This window comes from Hetaerina americana, unplaced genomic scaffold, assembly GCF_022747635.1.
Source record: "Hetaerina americana unplaced genomic scaffold, ioHetAmer1.1.p SCAF_6, whole genome shotgun sequence".
Lineage (NCBI taxonomy): Eukaryota > Metazoa > Arthropoda > Insecta > Odonata > Calopterygidae > Hetaerina > Hetaerina americana.
The window spans coordinates 21,982,143-22,003,223 of NW_027287205.1; the positions used below are offsets into that span (position 1 = coordinate 21,982,143).

Here is a 21,081-nt window from a genome sequence, read left to right on the forward strand (position 1 = left end):
GCCGCATACATTTTAGTAATACAGGGATAGATAAAAGCTAATACTGCGATGAAATAATTTGCTGGGCTCATATTTCTACAAAAATTTACTATCAAGTTACATTTTATTATGGAACTTATATTTTACCTTTGTCTCTCGTGACAGTTGTATCACTATGCGCAGAATGATGTTTTCTTGCAAAATAAGTCCTCCAAAGTACTTTTATAGTTATGCCATGCCTGAATATTAGTTTCACAGCTCTTCATTACCAATGTAGTTATCCAATTCTCTTGATTTTTTTTGTTTATAGAGTAAGCAATACATTTGGGAGAACTCTTCCGTTGCCACTATATTTCATCAGCAGTTGCTATCAAAGTAGTGATCGCTTTAATCTCATAACTCTGAGATAATAAAAGTGTTTGAACAAAATAAACTCAGAATTTTGTCTGCAGTCAACGCTTACGACGCTGTAACTGGCTTGAAATGATTTCAGAGATGTTTTACGATCCAATACGGGTAATCTTTCAACTCAAGTAATGGAGAATTTGCACAATCAAAGAGAGTAAACTCCTGAAAATTGCACGCGGAAGAATTGAGTGCACCAAGATAGCAAAAATACCGCATTAGGAGCATGACTCCATGAACTGGGCCGGTCTTTCATTGGGGAAGAGCTTCCTGGTTGGAGCAAGCTAACATCGAACGGCCCCCGAGATGAAAACAAGAAATGCTTAGGTTGAAAATAGAGAAAATTCATGAGCCATTAAGTTTCAATGGTAAGGGGCGTAAAACATTTTTTAAGGCTATATTAAATCGTATGGAAGTTTCTTTTACTGATTTGGTTGCGAAAACAGGATGAAAGATGGACAGGTTGGAAATACCTCCAATAGTCTTGGGCTGGCGCCCTTTGCGCCTCGGGTATTACTGTCGCATCATCTCTGGTCATTAGACTCTTAAAATACCTGCTGAACACCTAGCAATTGAGAATCCAGAGGCAGAATTGCGAACACATACGTCGGAAGAGCAAATAAAAGCTTGAATTAGATTTTATTTTGGTGATCAAAATCAATTCCTTAGAATTTTGTCTCCTTAAAATAGTAAATTTCCGTGTAATTTGCTTTCATAATAATTGCAGTTAAGCGTTCTCTAGTGTTTATAGCAGTCGAGTGGCAAATTAATATCTTTTACATGCACATTTACGCATAAAAAATAAGTAAAATCCAAAACAACCGACTTACCGGGTGAGAGCTGTCAGCTAGTTGGATGGATGGTGAAGGGACCGTCCGGGGAAGACTAAGGAGCAGGCAGAGATACGAACTATTCCAAGAATACCATTCCTGCGACGCAACTGAAAGCAAACAATGTATTGTAACTGTTATGGATATCATATAAAAATAGTTAATTTTTGAAATAAGAGAGAACATGGGAATCAAAAAGAAATGTTAACACAATATTAAGTCAGCTGTTAGTCAAGGTAGGCAGTCAACTTCGAGATGTGCTTGAGCATAAATCACTATTGGGAGTTGATTTATCTTTCCTAACAGCTCTTCGCAACAATTTTGGTCATGAAGGCCATCTTTTGGCATACATACTAGCTCGTAAGAATTTAGTTGCATATAAACTGGCTTAGGATACATACAAATCCCATACAAGTTTCATACAAATTGGATTCATATACCTTTATCTATTGATATCGGTACAAGTTAGTATCCCGCTTTCTACGTTTAACTAACTATGTGGCGCAAAATAAAACAAATGGTATGACAGAGCGAGGCTCAATCGGAAACATTTCTTCAAAGACCATTCAGCCTGGCTCTACATAATAATGCACACGTGTATACGTATATATCTTGCATTGACATGTGTGTTTAGCTAAATCATTTAATTTTGGTATCTATGGTAACATATTGGGTGTGATCAAGTTTGTAATAATTGCGTGTCGCGTGAGGGAAAAACGAGCACTTGTTGGATACAATGCCCATGTCTCTTGTTGCATCCCTGTAGCCGAATCTGATAATATAATGAGAATCCCTAGTTGCCAAATTTGGAGCCATAATAATTCCGTCAGGGTCGCTAGCAAACGTGTACGTCCAGTTACTTTCTTAAAGTCGAACACTTGCCAGCTCCCTGTAACGGAAACCACAAAGACGGTGGTTCCGCCTATCTGGATTTCTCCAACATATAATTGACTTATTATTTATCTTTAATTTTATTCCTTAACTATAAACAGATTATTTTCTAATACTGAATTCAAACATCAATTCCCTACATAGCACCTATAGCAAATCTTGCTGTTAATTTGGATGAAGTTCTCTCAGGTCTTCCATCCGGTCAGGGGTTCCATGTTGGCCGACGTTTGGACGCTCGACTCAAACATAGTCCTTAAGACAGGGGAGTTAGTGACCCGAGCGTCGAAACGTCAGCCAGCATGGTATACCTGACCGGTGGAAAACCCGAGAAAACTTCATCAAACGGATTCGCCGGGAGATAACCAGATCATACTTGCTGCTAAGATGTACGTTTTTTATGCCTACTACCACTGAGGTGTGGAGTATTGTGTGTTTACGAGACAATTTTCAAAATCCAATAACGGGTTATGGTTTATAATTAATGCGTAGAAATAAAATTATGGATGACATTGCTACATAATTAGCGAATCACGTGAGAGAAAAAATTATGGCCCATGGGGGGATCGAACCCACGACCTTCGCGTTATTAGCACGACGCTCTAACCAACTGAGCTAATGGGCCAACTGCAACAAATGCCATCACGCCCTATTCTGCTTCGCACAATTGCATATAACCCCCCCCTACCCACAATGTTTACATAAGGCAATTATTTTGCAATGCCTCCGATTTGGTTTTCTATTGCTTCATAATTTTGATTAACCTCCGTTGCATACACACTTCATTGTATCCCGAGAACGATACCGTGTAATATTTTGAAATTCCATACTTGACTCATTGACATATGCAATATATATATCAAGTGGAAATGTCTACCGATTGATTTTAACTGAATGTTCTCCATCTCATCTGATCATGTCAGCGTCCTCTTTAATTTAAATGTATTTCTGCCATTTCTTTTGTCATCAAACATTCCAATCGTCTCCTTCCCCTACCTCTCTTTCTATTAGTTTTTTCGACTCTGAGTCTTGTTAGCATTTAATTGTAGCGTAGGATATGCGCCGGCCAAGATTCTTCTCCAAAATATAAATAAATAAATAAATATCTATATGTATATATTTTTCACTATAGGTGTGTTTAACTAAATCATTTAATTTTAGTATCTAAGTTAACATATTGGGTGTGATCAAGTTTGTAATAATTGCGTATCGTGTGAGAGAAAAACGAGCACTCGTTGATACAATGCCCATGTCAGCATCCCTGTATTCGAATCTGATAAATTAATTAGAATCACTTGTTGCCAAATTTGGAGTCATTATAATTCCGTCAGCGTCGCTAGCAAACTTGTATGTCCTGTTACTGTCTTAAAGTCTAAGACTTGCCAGCTCCCTGTAACGGAAACCACAAAGACGGTGGTACCGCCTATCTCGATTTTTCCAGCAATTAATTGACTTCTTATTTTTCTTTAATTTTATTCCTAAACTATATGCAGAATATTTTCTTATACTAACTTCGAGCATCAATTTCCTACATAGAACCTATTGTCAACTGACCTAAATTAGATCTGCAAATATTGCCGCTAATTTGGATGAAGTTGTCTCGGGTCTTCCACCCGGTCAGGGGTTCCATGTTGGGCGACGTTTCGACGCTCGATTCAAGTATAGCCCTGAAAGAAGAGTTAGTGAGTGACTCGAAACTTCGGCCAGCATGGTATACCTGACCCGGTGGAAGACCCGAGAAAACTTCATCAAACGGATTCGCCGGGAGATAACCAGATCATACTTGCTGCTAAGATGTACGTTTTTCATGCCTACTACCACTGAGGTGTGGAGTATTGTGTGTTTATGAGCCAACTTTTAAAATCGAATAACGGGTTCTGGTAAAATAATTGATGTGTAGAAATAAAATTACGGCTGACATTGCTACACATTAGCGGACTACGTGCGAGAAAAAACTATGGCCAATGGGGGGATCGAACCCACGACCTTCGCGTTATTAGCACGACGCTCTAACCAACTGAGCTAATGGGCCAGCTGTGATAAACGTTAGCACGCCCTGTTCCAGTTTGCGCAGTTGCATATAACCCCCCCCCCCACCCACAATGTTTACATAAGGCAATTATTTTGTAATGCCTCTGATTTGGTTTTCTATTGCTTCATAATTTTCATAAACCTCCGTTGGGTGCATACTTCATTTTATCCCGAGAACGATAACATGTAAACATGTGAAATTCCATACTTGACTCATTGACACATACATGTTTAGCTGAATTTGTTTTTCCTGGGCGACTTAGATGACAATTATATAGATCTTCCTCGTTCACGGAAAAAATGCATTTTAAATTTATCGCTTTATAATATCTATTCGTTCCAAAATACAGCAATGCATTGCCTTTGCTATCGTAGAAAGCTGGTTTTCATTGCATTTGTTACCAAAATCTCAAAATAGATCTCCTTATAGACGTATGCGTTGATTTAACCTTAGACTAGTGAGTAATTTTCCCGCTAGTTATTCTATTAGCCTAATAAATTAGTTTACCATAGCACGCTTTCATAACTTTATCCTCTCTATTTGGCAATTTACTGATCCTGTAATCAAACCGACTTTCCAAACATACCTAATCTTACCTAAATGAGTAGTTTTAGGCGTGATATGGTAGTATTAGAACATAATAAAGAACAGATAGTTACAATTTTCCGCTAGATAAGTTTAATAGTACAACTGGGTTTCGATGTATTACATCTCTCCAGGTTATCTTCCTGAAGACGATGCAATATATCGAAATCCGGTCGTATAATTGAACTTCGATAAAGGAAAGTTGTACCTATCTGTTCTTTATTTTATTTATTTACTTAATCAGTACTTATTAAGTAAGTATTCAATCAGTACTAATGATTTTTTTCTGATTTCTCAGTTCGAACACAATTAATCAATTCTTAAAGGGAAGGTGTAATCTTGCGACTAACATGGATCACCATGGTATTGCCCATTAAATACCTGAAAAAGTTCCAACTGTATGACTACGTATTATTGACGAAGATAGTACCTTTTCATACTTACCTAATTCTACATGTTAATTCATTCAAAACAACTTATCTGGTGAAGAAGAATTCAAAAAACTACTAACTGACCAAAACACTGACCTATAGTCTACTCTGAAAAGGTCTATCGTGCTCGACTACACTATCAACTACACGCATTGTGGCCTCAAGCGTGAAACGGACCCAGGAATGATTCAAATGGTAACTTCATGATGTAATTCACCCCGAAAAGGTTTAAGGGTTCATCAATGTCCTTTAAAATTTGATTAATTTTCTCTGATTGATGCCACCCATTCGACTCTAGACCAGAGATCCCAGTTCTCCGAGGCATAAATGCAAAGAAATCGATAAATCAAGATTATTTATCGAAATATCATTTCTCAAATCTAATGTTTAAGGAGTATTTCATTTTCATTTTTCATTATTTTCCAAAAAAACCCGATAACTCTTTTTCCCTTCTTCTAACTGGTCTTTTTGGTACATATTAAAATATTATGCTGATATTTAACGCCATTATTAATAAAAAACTAGCGCTTCTACTGGAAAATTAACTCATACACATTGGTGAGAAAAAGTCTAAGGAATATTTCAGAACTGTTCAGTTACGAGTGCGATTGCAAAGCATTACATCTTCATAAACTTCTACCAACTCTGAACGCGAGGCAATGCGTTCATGCACCCCCTACAAAAGCAGTCAGTAAACAAACACGTCTTATTAAACAAAGAGAGGAAACATTCTGAAAATTGCACGCGGAAGAATATAGTGCACTGAGAGAGCATAAACACCGCATTTGGAGCATGACTACACGAACTGGGTCGGTCTTTCATTGGAGAAGAACTTCCTGGTTGCGGCAACAAGCTAACATCGAACGGCCACCGTGATGAAAACAAGGTAAACACTAGTCAGCCCGGCAGACGCAGCCACCCTGGTCTTATGTTGCTCGGGTAGGAGATGGAAGGAAAGCTCTCCCGCACTATAAGACACGTTGCTTCTTCCTCTTTCATTCCACGCTCTTCAAAATAGGGCCTTTGGAAAAAAAAGAACGGAGGAGCGCGTCCAAAGATTCCGATTGGAGCATCATTTGACTCAATTGTTCGGCAATCAAAATAAGAAGGGAGAGGTCTGTCTGCCTGTCTGTCTGTGTCTCTTTGACTCCGGCGTTTATAGTTTGGGAGATGGAACGAGAAGACGAGAACCCAGTCAACGATGCATCGGTTCGTCCGACCCGTCCTATTTAATGCCTCGTGTCTTAAACGTCCAAGAGAGTTGCCTGAGGAGGAGACGGAGTGTGAGGTGGTGGGGAGGGGGGGAGAAAGGGGTCTTCGGCATGGAGAGGTCAAGAGGGTGCGAGGGTCGTGTTCGTTCTCCGTCGTCAGAAGGAAAGGGTTGTGCAGCGCGATGAATGCGCTCCCTTGCAAGGGCTCATCGAGCCTTCTTCGCTCTCGAATGCGACAAGTGCTGGAAGCGATGCCATCGGTCGCCGGGGCGGTTTAGGGCGAGAAGGAAGACTTATTAACTACGGCAGGGGAGACTTGCGACTTGAGGGCCGTCCTTAAAATGCATGAGACCATTTTCGACTTTTTTTAACCCGTACCCTTCTGTGTAAGGATTCGTGAGATATTCATTCCATTTTGTGCAAGTATCGGCGCTATATGTTTTAATTAAGTAGGCTCAATTTTATAAAAAAGGAATAAACACTTAAAGAAAGAGTCCAATCTACCCGCAAGCGCTGCAATATTTTATAATCACTTCAATTTTCTGTTTCTGCTAAAAATATTTAACCTAGGAACTCAATATTTATTTGACATTGAAAGACAACTTTTAGAGTAAACATACATTTTGAAGTTCCTTTATTGTGTGTGTCAGTTCTCTAATAATTCTGAGATGAAATTTACATTAAATACTATTTGTACAATGCCTTCTTTGGATGAGATGCAATTAACTTGTTTGATTCAAATATATATGGCTGAATTAATGCAATAATAAACCTTGTCGAATTAGTTGATGTGCAACGAGAAGGAGCTAGATATGAAAACTGTTATTATGATAAGCTTGGTACCATATTTGAATTATTTGAGGAACTAGGCTAGAAACCGCTCGTGGAACTAAGATTAAATTACAGATTCGATTTTTTGCACAAATTAGAGGCAGTACTATTGCGCGATGATGCTGAAGATGTATCGATAGCCCCATCGTACCACGGTAGGGGAGATAAGAGATCAAGAGTAGAAGCAATAGATTTAAAGTTTCATTTTTCCTGTGAACAATATGGGATCAGAATAATTGCAAATAATTGCACTTCTAGTCTAATATGATGTTATTATTTCATTGACCTTCATCATACTTTTCTTCTTGTAATTAGCAGCTCGTCTCGCATTGGGTATTTTGTCCTTCGGAACAATCTTATGCGTAACTGCCGTTTCCATTATTTTCATTAACTGAATAATTTCACATACTTATTCGTTATTTAAATTTAAGGAACACTTATTTTGATGTTGCATTCCTTATGTGAAATAACCCCCTGCCACGCGCCCTAGGAATAGCTTACGTTGTCATATACATGCAGATGGATGGATAGATAGAAAAACTTAAGATTCCATCTGATATCCCCACACTTAAGAAAATGTAATGAAATGCACACCTACCCTCCTCACTTAAGAATCCTTACAAAATTTAAGGAAATCTCCATAGAGCATGGTTCACTGGGAGAAGTGTAGGCTACACGCGGCCGCGTGGTTGGCCGTTGAGGGGGTGGATTGAGTAGGGGCTGTTTGGACTCTCACTTCGTCCAGCTGGATTAATGACAAGAGAAGGATGTCAAGGGGCGTCGCCGTCAAAAAAAGACGGATCGCTTCGCTGGCGCGGGGGAAGTGTCAAAATTCCAATGAGATGAATTAAAGTTTGACTCCTGTTTTCGTTGACGTCTGAGATAGAACATGAGAGTACGCCACGAGTTAGAAGCGGCGACAGTCGAATGCGACGGAGCTTGTGTGAACGCATTCTTTTCAAATTCCACTCAAGCATGTCATGTATCCATTAGCGAAGGAGGTTGGACGTCATGGACCGATTTCGTGATACTTTTTCCGCCTTATTTTTGGATCTGGATATATAAATCAGTTATTTTACCACGTATCTAATCTTTCACTTGATTCCCAGCGATCTACAGAGTCATTCTGTTCAACGAAATAAATAAAGTTGGGTGCATATTCATCTATCCTATCATTGCACTCATTTAAATTGCCACGCAATAGATTACGGAGGGCAGATAAGTGTTTTCCTAAGCATAAAAATAAGTTCGGCAATAATTAAAATAATAATTAACAACATACGACATAACGTGGGTCAAAAGGAAACAAAGTATCAATACGCGTAAGCATAGGGGGTCAAGAAAGAAGATTGTTGGGAAAAGTCTAAAGGAGGCGGGGAAGGTGGTCTCAGAACATTGGGATCGGAGAAAAAATTTTGTAGACTTTGACAGAAAGGAGGACAATGGGCAGGTAAGCGAGGTAGTGGGATTGATAGGATTGGCATTTTGAATGGAATGAAGGGAGCTGGAAAATGTTTGGAATTTAAGAAGGGTTTACTGTTGGGTAGCGTCTTGTTAAGCAAGGCTTAGGAATATAGCGACGTTCAGTCTGCGTCCATTCAAAACCTTCCTTATTTGTAGAACTACCAAATAATAAAATAAAATCATACATCAAAGTACATAACCAGCTTTTCAGTAAATTGCTTTGATATTCCATGTAATACCTTCGGACATCCCCCTAAAAACCCAAAATTTTAAAATCCTCTTGAGTTTTTTAGGAGAAGGGTTCTTTTCTTTTTACTGAAACTTCATGGGAAACGAAATGTTGGCACAAGGAAAGGAACTGGCCCCGTTACCAAGCTATATCTAAATTTTACCAGCAATAGGCCTTACTTTGGGATAGCTCTACCCGCATCTAATAAAGCAAACTTTTAGATCGATTACTGAGCCTGAAAAGTAGCCGTTTTAATTTAATTTAAGCTTCTGGGGTTTAACTAAAAATACTTATTTCACGGAGAATGTCGGAGTTTTGGGGACACGAGAAGATTATCACACCACAATAATATCAATGTGAACATAATTAAGTATCATACCCCACTATAGACGCTAGAACCATTTGAATAAAAGTCAAATTAGATTGTTGATAAGAGTGAAATATTTAGATAAATTTTATTCCATTTAAATGGCTAGTCCGGTTCCTGCGCTTTGTTTCTCACAAACACGTTACTCACCAAAACAAAACCTTCTGATAGGTCTCTCTGATAGGTACTGCAAGAATTTTGATTTTTGCATTTCCTGTACTATACTTAGTAATAGGTAAACTACGAGGGTCATCCGGAAAGTAGTACCCGTTCGTGCCGCATGAAGTGCTGACGACGCGAGTAGCCGCTGGACGAGGTCAGATAGCTTCAGTGTCTTGTCTGCCTTCTCTGAGCCAAGTTGCGTGACGCTAGCATTGCCTGTGTTGTTTCTGTGATTGTTTACAATGTTTAAAAAAATTGAGAACGCCGCCAGTTGTGAAGTGAGGGCAGTGATTAAATTCCTCAATGCAAGAAACGTTCGCCCATGTGATATTCATCGCCAATTAAAGGAGGTGTATGGAGACAATGTAATGGACGAGTCGTCTGTTCGGCGGTGGTGTCGCAACTTCAACATGGGGAGGGGGAACACACACGACGATGAGCGTTCGGAGAGACCGTCTGTCATTACAGACCAACTGGTGAGCTCAGTTGACGAATTCGTGAGGAACGATCGGCGCGTCACAATTGATGACATCTGTGAGCATTTTCCCAATGTTTCTCGAACAATTGTTCATGAAATTGTTAAACACCATCTGCATTATGCAAAAATTTGTGCAAGATGGGTCCCTCGCGTATCTCAATGAGCTGGCGGCGAAGGACTATGCAGCAGGAATACAGAAACTTGTCACACGTTATGACAAATGCCTTAATTTGCTTGGAGATTATGTTGAGAAGTAGTTTAAAGTATCCTCTTTCAAATAAAATTTTTTATGTTTGTTAATATTTACTTTTGTGTCTTTATTTCACGAACGGGTACTACTTTCCGGATGACCCTCGTATTTTACTCAGCATTGGATAAAATATTCCTAAAATCAAAGAAACGTTTTCAATCATTTTATCCAACATCTGTAGTAAAAAAATAAAACTATGAATTATGGGAAACAAGAAAATAAAGCTGGCGTATTAGTCAAGTTCTTGGAATTCAAGATTTTACTATTGCATTATTTAAATCGTATTTACAAACTGGTTTATATACAAATGCTGACGATGTCAATATTTTATTAGCCAAAAGAGGAAATATTGAAAATATTTCAACTAAAATGGTACATTACCATGTACATATGGTCATTCATCTCAACTTCTCTAGGTTCAACAAGTTCATAGTCATGATTTTAAATGAAGATAGATATGTGCCATTAATTCACTCAAATATTTTTCCGAAAGCAACTAGAGCCTGTTTGGGAATATTTGAAATCTCAGTAAACAAAAAATAAACATCTTCCACTATGTCCTTCAATAGCTATGGTGTAAACGAGCATCTATACTATAAGGGGCTCCGTATCTATGATTCGGAGTGTCTAGACTTCGACCGCCGCTTTGTCATGACGTAGATCCCGCTCTGAGACAAATATTTCTCACTCCTCAGATTAAAATGACTCCGGAGTTCCATAACGGCGACCTTGACTTTGAGAAGGGCAGGGAGGGTCCCCCATCCCGCTTTTATTTCCCACAGCCGCCTCGAGATGAGGCATCCGACGATTATCAATTCAAAGGTCGATAAAAGTTTTCGGACCAGATATTCTATGCGTTCCACTCGGTACGCGTTCCTCACGTTCTGACCTCGACATGAGATGCTACATCCTGCTGCAAGGGCATTGGGGAATATTTTTCAGTTATTCGTTGTCAATAAGTAACCACTAAAAAAACAGTCCCCCACAGCACTGTACTGACTTCAATCCTCAACCTTCAATCACTTTATTTGACATTACGAATAAGTGAGAGTGAAACTCAGAAACAGCCAGCACTTTTTCCCTTGCATACAAAATGGTATTCGACTTAAGAGCATCGTTATCATCTACATCTACGTTGTACCGTTTCTGTCACGTTTATAAATGTTAGTATAAAAACACCTTCTGCCACCTACTGGAAAAAATGCTTTTGTCAAATTATTAGACAAAATACCATCAACAATAATACATCTACAGCTATATAGTACCTCGAAAGTCAACGTAAGGTCGTGTGGTGGGGAGTGTTTAAGTAACCACACGTTAAACAGAATAAAGCTACATGCAAAACTAGCAAATGCATGCCCATTTACACCCACAGAGACGTGTACATTCATGCAAAACCAATTTAACTCACAAATACATATGTATACTATCAACTAACATACACATGCACATGCACTTACGAATATACCTAATATCTACGCAGCGTTTAATCTTGTCCTCACTTGTAAATCGAGATAGATATATCTGCAACAAACAAAGTCCCCCGTTATCTATCCAAGGATTGTTTTGTAACAACTCTCCATGTTTTCCTTTTCCATTCTGGATTCTTTATTCCCTCATATCTCTTTACACCGACATTTTTCGTTATCTGCCTCTCCTAGCTGATCTTGGCATTCCGCAGTTATTCTCCCCTTCTGTATTTCACTCAGTTTTTGTATTCAGTAAGCTTTCTTTCCACAAGATATTTAGATAGATCCAACCAAAAGATCAAATTAATTTCTCTCTTCTTCCATCCTGTGAGTGCCCTCCATTTGCTTCTTCCTCTTCACGGAAGTAGTTCACTATTTGTCATTAGGTCTATCATTTTATTTTCATAATTTTTCTGTCACGCCACATTTCCATCACCTCCAATCTAATTGTCTCTTCTCCTCCGATTGTAAACGTCTCATATCCAAAAAAGTAGACTCTATATATAGTTTTTAGTGAGATGCTCCTTATGCTGTTCCAAGTACCATTCGTCTTTCGTAATTGTGTCCTCTGATAGAAATCTTCCCCTGCCATTCCTATTTAACCTCACGATTCTTCCATCCTCAGTAATCCTTCCACCTCTTACAGCTAAACACTTTCATTTATTCCACGGTATCTTTCCTAGAATTATTTAAGATTAACTCTCTACTGCAACTGCCGAATATTATCTCACTCTGAAGGAAATATTATTATTATTAAGTAATCTACCGGTTAAGGTAGGTTTTCGATGGACACAACTACCAAATAAATATTCTACTCTACATCAAGTCCCTCTTCATCTCTGTGTACTTCCTTCCTCCTTTCATCCCGTTCAACATCCCTACCCTGCTCTCCCCTTTCCTCGTTTCCTAACATTCTCCCCCCCCCCCATAAAAGTCTTCAACATCTCACTGCCGAACAATATGCCCATCATCCATTTCTCCTGCCTCCTTAGGATTTCTCCCAACAAACCCCTCTCCTCGCTCACTATACCTAGTACTTTCTCATTTGTTTTCCTTTCGGTCTATTACACCATTTCCATCCTTCTCCACACCATCACTTCAAAAGCCTCCAATCTACGTCGATCCTCCTGCTTCGGTGACCACGTTTCCGAACGGACGAACTGGACCTGAAACGGACGCTGCATTTCATAACAACTAAATTGTGTCCCGAGTCCGCATCCGCTCCCGGGAAGCTGTGCGAATTGATCACACTCTTCCTGAATATGTGCCTAACCACAAACTAACTGATACCTTTCTGAGTCACCTGGCATTTTCCATGCACGTATACCTACGCTTTTTGTGGTGTCTGTGTGTTGGCGAAGACTAACCCTTGTCTCCTGCAGAACTCAATTGCTTTCTCCGCATGGTCATTCCTCGTACCTGAACTGTAGTCCCCCACCTCATCACCATCTTTTCTTTCGCCTACAGTCGCATTCCCATCCCCCTTCACTATCTAAGTTTTCCCCTAGGACACCCGCGATAATGCCCTCTAACTGATCGTTTATCCTATCGACTTCTTCCTCCTTATGATTGCTCCGTGGAATGTACACCCGAACAATGACTAAGTTCGTCGATTCAAAGAAAATATTATCGAGTAATATTCCAGATCAGAACAGTTAGAGAGAAAAAGATATGAGCCTGAAATGAAGGAGATTTTTCCACTGGACGAAATATATCGACGGAAACAAATTGGCAATGGCTAAGAATGAATTTAATTATTTCAAGAAAGTGGATTTAGTAAGAAAACGTCTCTAAATTTCTTACAGAAGCCTTTGAAATACGTCTACGGCCTATCGATCGCAATAGCATTATTTGGTAGAATACACAATACATGTTCCGGAATTGATAAATCATTCTCGCTTGTATATATCCCCTGGATCAGCTATATGGGTTGCATATTTGTGCAAAAAATGGTGGGTGGAATCATTGGAAATTATATGATCCGTATATGTGGGTTCCCTGAAAATAGAGAACTCGTGTCTATTTTCTTTTATACTTATTGCCAGTCCTAAGAAGTTAATTGTTCCGCTAACTTCTTTTTCTATGGAGAAGGAAATGGTATATCGTGTTGAGGTAATTGTGGAAGGAGTCTAACTGGCGGTTTGACCCTGTCCACAGGCAGAGTATATCATCTACGTAGTGGAGCCAATATACCACTTCTTCATATTCTTTTTTGGTCGCATTGAAGAGAGATTCTTCTAATGAATTAAGGAATTATTTGGCTGGGAGGGGAGAAAGTGATGAACCAATAGCTAGAACGTCTGCTTGGATATAACAGTTTTGGTTGAAACTGAAATTATTTTGATTAACCGTCATTTTTATGAGGGTAAAAATTTCGTTTGCAATATTTCAATATTTGGGTCAATGTTGGAGTCCTTGAGTACATTAAAAATCTCCCGACCCTCGAGGGTAAACAAATCCAACGGTTTTAAGTAGCCGTCAGCTCATAGCTCCCCCCCCCCAATAAACCCGGACCAGACCCAATGCTTAAGGCGTAATGCATAATCAAGGCGCCACCACCTCTTCTTCCTTTAACAGAAAAAGCCACGACCACCGACTTTGAAGTCCCAGGAAAACCCGCCACCCCCCCACCTTCAACTTCCCCCTCTCCTCTGTCCGATGGGTATATATTCAACTACTGTGTGTGTCACTTGTACCTGATGATGTCGCAAGTGGGTGAAATGCGTTGTACTCTGAAATGATGTCTTTGGAAAATTACACACTCTTATAATGTGGACATCAAAGAATTCCACGAAGTGAACGTTGAAAGTGTAAAGTATAATTTTAGAGACGTTTGCTTCTAAAGTTGGTACGCTGAATTTTCAGCCCCTCGCACCTCTGGTTCCACTTCTCATCTTCGTTGTAAGTTAATCGGTATTACGAATAACGATGAGATTTCAGGAGAAAATTCTGATCAGAAAACTTTTCATATGATACCTAGTCAACCCAACCCAACACTCACGTAAATCTGTCAGCCTTTCCTAGTCTCTTTATATCGACATGACTGTGTCAGTTCTTCAGTTCTTCCTCTGAGTGAAAAATCGTAACGCCTCCTCTCATCGCTTAGACCCCAAGAGCTCTTTTATAAGACCAGCAAATTTGATAGATATATCCGCAAAAAACTCCGAACAATCACTAGATAACTTTACCTTTGTGATTTTGCCAGTGACTTTTCAAATAAATAACCCATGAATTTCTGAAATTGAGGGTAAAAATTATAACTGTAATTGGAAACTAGAAAAATTGGTCCCAAATTACCAAAGTTTTCAGCATTTTAATAACTCCTTGTATTTCTCTGCTCCTGCCTGTGAGTTAAATAGAATTGGTAATGAAAAGCCACATAAAAAATTCATAGTTAAGTCCATCCTTCCTCTGAGGTCTTGAAACAATCTACAATGTTCCTGTCTTATCCAGTCTTAGATTACCAACACGCTACAACGACCTAAATAGTATCAGAATGCATGAATGCGAAGCACTTTGCAAAATTAATTGGAACACTTCCACAAAACCTTGGCCCATGTTTTTGCAAGTTCATTAAGTTGATTGGGCCTGTGTTTTGGGTGATGCGTGCTACTCACTCCAGGAACGAATAAAAATTAGATAAAAACATTTTCATATTTTAAGATTCCAATTCAAGGCATTATACAGAAATATCGGTTAATAAAATAAGCCGCAAAGTCCTTCATTCCACCACTGTCACAAGGCTTTAAGTTTTGAGCGTATCTCACTACCATATTGCTTTGAATTTGCAAATTTCACCTTTGTGGTAGTCTAGTTGCAAACTTGAACAACATACAAATAGCTCTAATCGTAAATAATACGGATTAATAAGAAAACCAAGGTGTCTGATGTTTCATTTTGGATAGAACTTTAGTATGCTAACAGCAAGTAAACAATACGATCGACCTTCACCGACGAGAGGAAAAGAGAGGGAAATGGAACCGTTTTGTGGCTACGGGAACGTTCTACGGGATTACTCAATCGTAACGTGTATGTACAGAGCCAAAATTAGTCGGATTCATATAAACGAAGAAAGTCTGGTAGTTCGCCTACGAGGAAATCCTATAAATAGGATCACACCCTGGAGAGTTTATCCCCTCCAACGCACACGGAGATTCGAGAGTCGAGCCATCTAACGGACGAACAGATGAATTACATTCCTTCAACTTCCTCATTGAGATTTGAAGAATTAGCTGGCATCCGTACAGCAATAGAGCAACCTTTAGGGTGCGGTGGGCGGATGCCCACCGCACCCTAAATTTAACTAGAGTTAAATTTAGGGTTTCAGTGAATGTGGGTAAACTGTACTTGGAAACACAAATTGGTAATGGATCGACAGTTATCTGCAGGATTGCACACTGGCTAAAAACTTGTATGATGGCAATAACAGAAAGGGTGAAGGAATGAGAGTTTTCGATACAGAGAAAATGTAGGGTATAAATAAAAACAGGATCTCATAAACTTCAGCAGGTGGAACAGTTTACCTATCTCGGAAGTGTTCTGGACCAAAATGGTCAAAGTAGTATGAATATAAGAAGAAGTGCGTTAGGAGAAGAAACTTTAAAAAGGAAGCGGGAATTGGCAAGAGGGACATTGAGGAAGGATGTTAATGGAAATATGGTTGCTGAAGCTAAATGAGAGGTGCAGATTGGAGACTTCTGAGTAGTGAGTTTGGAGAAGGAATGGAAATGCAAAAAGGATGGAAAATTATTAGGCATTGTCGGGAAGAAGAAATGCTTGTTAGGAGAAATCCGAAGGAGGCAGGAGAGACGGTTACAGGGGATTCTAATTGGCGATGGGATGTTGAAGATTGTGGTAGAGGGGAAAAAGTTTGGCAAGCGATGTTTGGGGTGGAATAGGTTAAGTATGTTGGACGGAATGAGGAGAGGTGGAAAATGCGGAATTTAAGAAGGCTTAGATGTATTCTGGGGTGTCACGCTATGTCTGTTTAGAGGAGTCTAAGAAAGGAAGCAATTTTAAACCTGCGTCCCTGCTCAAAACCTACCCTGATAGGTAGACTACCAATAATAGTAAAACATTTTCTAAGACAGTATTATTAATAAAAACAAGTATCTATTATCACGCGGACTGAGATCACCTACCAAAGTTAAAAATTAATCTGCTGATATAAAAGCCATTATAATATGATGCGGTCAGAGCATTACTTTATCCACAATAGAGGTACTCATATTGAAAACACTCGCCTAGAACAACAAAAAATTGTAAATCATTGACTGACACGATTACAGGATAACATATCTATACATATATATGTGTGTATATATATATATATATACACACACATATATATACATATATATGTGTGTATATATATATATATACACACACATATATATATATATATGTATATATATGTATGTGTGTGTGTATATATATATATATATATATATATATATATATATATATATATATATATATACATACATACATACATATACCTGTATATACATACACACATTTAAACACGAAAACCCGCCATATGGCGAACACATATTCATTCACATAGAAATAGATATTAGGAAAAAGGATAGGAACGCATATAGAAGAGGGACACGGGAGAGGTGGGGAAGTGGAAGAGGTGGTGGCGGCTTAAGTGGTCAGAGCAGGTCGCAAGATCCGTGGTTGGAGAACCGGTCGAGGAAATATTTTTGCACTCGATTCCGCCTTCCCCACCTCTCCCGTGTTCGTCTTTTATACGTGTTCCTATCCCTTTTCCTTATATATATTTCCATGTAAGTATATTTTCATATATATGTACATGGGTCGCGGTAGATATGGGATTGAGCGCTTGACTACTGACCGGAGGGCCGGGTTCGATTCCCGGGCAAGCGTCTCTGGATGCCTGGAGCTCCAGATAATCATTGTAATTTTGCGGGTACCAGATATTCCTGGTAAATCATAATCGGTAGAGGGAAAGGAACTGGCCCTTCACCCTGTGTGTGAATTTCACATGCTGGCGGGCTTAGTATTGGGTGAACTTTTTACGACTACCAAATCAACCTTCGAGTTGATTACTGTGTTTATGGTTTCTACATGGAAAAATCATATGGGCTTATTTGATGTTATTTAAGTAAAAAATTATTAATGAACCTTTTATTGATATCTCCCTCCTTTCTTTCACCTCCCTCACGTTAAACACCAGTTTCATAACTCTCTTGTTCCTGATACTTCGAACATTACTTGATGTTGAGAATCTTTTGACCAGATTCACCTATGACTTTCTCGATGTAACCCTGCCTCACTGAAACCATTAGCTTTTCTCGCATATATATTTGATGTTTCGACTTTCCTCTTATCGTAATATTTTCCGAAAATATAAACTTAGTTATTTCTAAAAGTTAAGGGATACTTTTACTATACAAACTTAAGAGAAAGATACACTAAATCAACACTTTTTAAATCTACAAGTAATATTGATAAAGATATTTCAGTTTCAGATGAAGTATTCAATAAAGTTTTAGTTTAGAAAATCTAATAATTCGGTAATGCATAATATATTAAAATGACAATCAGTGGCTCTATTTATGAACCTGTCCGTTCATTCACATGTGGATTGACATTATCGAGAAATTGGGCAGAGCATATTTATTGGCCTTTTTTTAAATCGTATATTTCTGCTGAAATGCCGAAGTCTATTCACATAATAAATACATTAAATTTTCCATAACACTCTTAAAGAAAGTAAAAATACTACGAGTTTGGGACCACTCAATATTCTAGGACAACCGAGAGATAGATAGTTAATAATCGTATTCATTTAGGACGAGATTGAGATTATGGAGTCTCTTCTACCACCTAACACATAAAGAGCGTGTTTCCTATTCCAACTTAATTCGCTTCATCAGAAATTCTCCTAAATTATGACTTTGAAGGAATAATGTAAGTCCTTAACGCCTAATAAGCTAGAAAAGAGTCAAGGAAATTATGCTAAATAATAATATAAACGTAATTGAACTCAAGAACTCAACTGAAGAACAATTGAAGTCAAGAACTCAACCATCTATCAGGATGTATGAGTAATTAACCAACTGATTTCATTTTTAAAATATAGCATTATTTAATTTCACTATATCTATCGCTACTTTATTTTTAATAATTATTTTCTTTCCCGAATTTCCCTTACATTAACTGTGGTATAATTTAGTTAAAATAATGACAAATAAGTTTAGTGCAGTACTCCGTATCACGTAATTTTCAAAAGAAAATAGCCCTACTGCAGAGTTATTAAATACATTAAATTTTAAATCTGCTAAATATTATTGACATGACCGATAAATTTCGTGATCCCTGTGACTATGTCTCAATTATTAATATTGGTCCTAAGTTATCGTTTTAATTGCATTTAGAGAACCCTACAGAAGATATAATTATTTTAAGGAAAGTTTTTTCTTTGAATGCGCGTTTCGTTGAATACTACAATCTTATGTTAGCGCAGTGAGGGTTCTAACTACAGCTCAAACGTATCACATCTTGTAATATTTAAATAACCCCCATCTTTCCTCAAATCCAGACTTCGTGTACACTGTACTTCATTCTGGCTTCCAGTCGCCATTCATTCCCATTCTTCACGTGAACAAACTTCCACGTGGAGGTTTTTCCAAGTCGTTCACTACTCAGGAGCATTGTTACTTTTCCTCTTGTGCCGATTTCATTCCAAATATCACGATCACACTCCAGAATATTTTGAAATTATGGATTCCCCATCGTGAAGTTTTCCCTTCACCTTTTGTATCAGCCTTTCGGATACCTCTTTCTCTCTCTCTCTCTCAGCCCTCCGGATAACATCGAACTTTTTTCACTCTTCCCCCTCACACGATTTCTTTTCTGGTTCTACGCCCCTCTTATCTCACCACCCTTTTCACTTCCTCATCCTTCCGCACCATACCATAATTCTACACTCCCACACGGACAGAAATTTCTGGGAAGTTTTACGACGGAAAGAAGGAAAAGCTAGCTTTCCGAACATCAACTCGTCTCCTATTTCTCCTTTTCCTATTCCCCACCGACCCCACCAATGCTTCTTAAGACCACCCCTTCCCCTCGCCTCCTCCACTCACTCACCCCCGCTCTCTCCTTACCCCCCCTATCCGCCCCCGCCCTCTGCCGAAGGCTCCTCAAGATTCGCCTCGCGTGGCCACGCCGAAGGGCTCTCGCCAAGGGATCGATTGTTGAGTTGCGTCACTCGAAGGAGGCGAATCATTGGGTCGACCTGGGGTTTGCGGGCAACGCTATATGCGTGAGTTGTCGACACCTCCCCTACTCCCCCCGTACCATCCTCCCCCCCCCTTCCGTGGCCGCTGTCTCCCAGGAGATTGCCCGGATGGTTTTTGGTGGGTGGATCATCAGATAAGGCAAACAAGAATTGATTTCCTCCTCCGGTCGTGCGGGCTCGATGAAAAAGTCCGGAGCCATTAATACATACGGCGTCCCTCGTCAGTGGCGAACGATATGGGTGGGTACGACTTCTTCGGCTCTGCTTAAACGTTTTTCGAAGGTTTGAGTTGAGTGGACGCCCAGCAGAGAGAGGACATGACCTCATCGTCAAGAGTCATTGTTCCACCTATGCGCATAACTGAACTCAAAGTTTTGCACTGGATCCAGAGAATAGTTGCCCATGTGGTTAAAAATCGTCATGAACGGTGGCAAAATTTCGCACTTTTATTGAAAATCCTAGGTTGGTAGCCAAACTGAAGCAGGAAGATTACATGCCCGACTTTAAGTGCTAAATAAATACAAATGCCATTAGCTCAATGAGGTGGAAGAGGAAATAATTCTAACCCCGAATTTGATCAGTAGGGGAGGCAACAAAAAATGAAATTAATCAACCCGAAGTTTGGTTCGATAGACGAGGGTAGATCTCAATTCTTACTGAACCGAGAATACATAAGGCGAGTGAAATTTACACATCAGGGTAGAAGAGACGGTTCCTTTCTCTGTGCCGTCTGTAGTCTACCGGAATGATCTGGGACCCGAACAATCACACAGTTTGGGTGAAGCTGAGGGTGCCCAGAGGCGCCCCCCGAAATCGAACACGGGCACTGTGTAGCCCGGTCAGTAACCCAGGGCTCTATCCACTGGACTACCGCTCTCCCCGCGAGACTACAATGTTGCGGGGTATTGACTCCTGGGCGGAGAGATACGAGATTTGGAAAGTATGCAATCTATAAAGCATACGTTTTAAGTTTGAAGACGCTACGTTGTTTAGGATTCGCTTGGCAGCCATCAATAGTGAACGTTTTCAGTTAATTTGTGAAAATGGAGCAAATTGGTCATCGTTATGTGATACAATACTTTCATTTGAAACGCATCAGCCCAACCAATATAAAAGCTGAACTGGATTCTATTCTGGGTGAGTGCTCCTTCATTTACAACAGTAAAATATTGGATATCAGAGTTTAAACTAGACCGTA

The 21,081-nt window shown here is 39.3% G+C and overlaps 2 non-coding genes across 2 annotated transcripts; both read right to left on the minus strand.

Annotated features, from left to right (window-relative positions):
* Window positions 1-2,653: 2,653 nt before the first annotated feature.
* On the minus strand, window positions 2,654-2,727 carry TRNAI-AAU (transfer RNA isoleucine (anticodon AAU)). Its single transcript has one exon. It is a non-coding gene; the product is annotated as a tRNA-Ile (tRNA).
* A 1,333-nt stretch (window positions 2,728-4,060) lies between these two features.
* Window positions 4,061-4,134, minus strand: TRNAI-AAU (transfer RNA isoleucine (anticodon AAU)). The gene has a single exon. It is a non-coding gene; the product is annotated as a tRNA-Ile (tRNA).
* Between the last annotated feature and the right edge of the window lie 16,947 nt (window positions 4,135-21,081).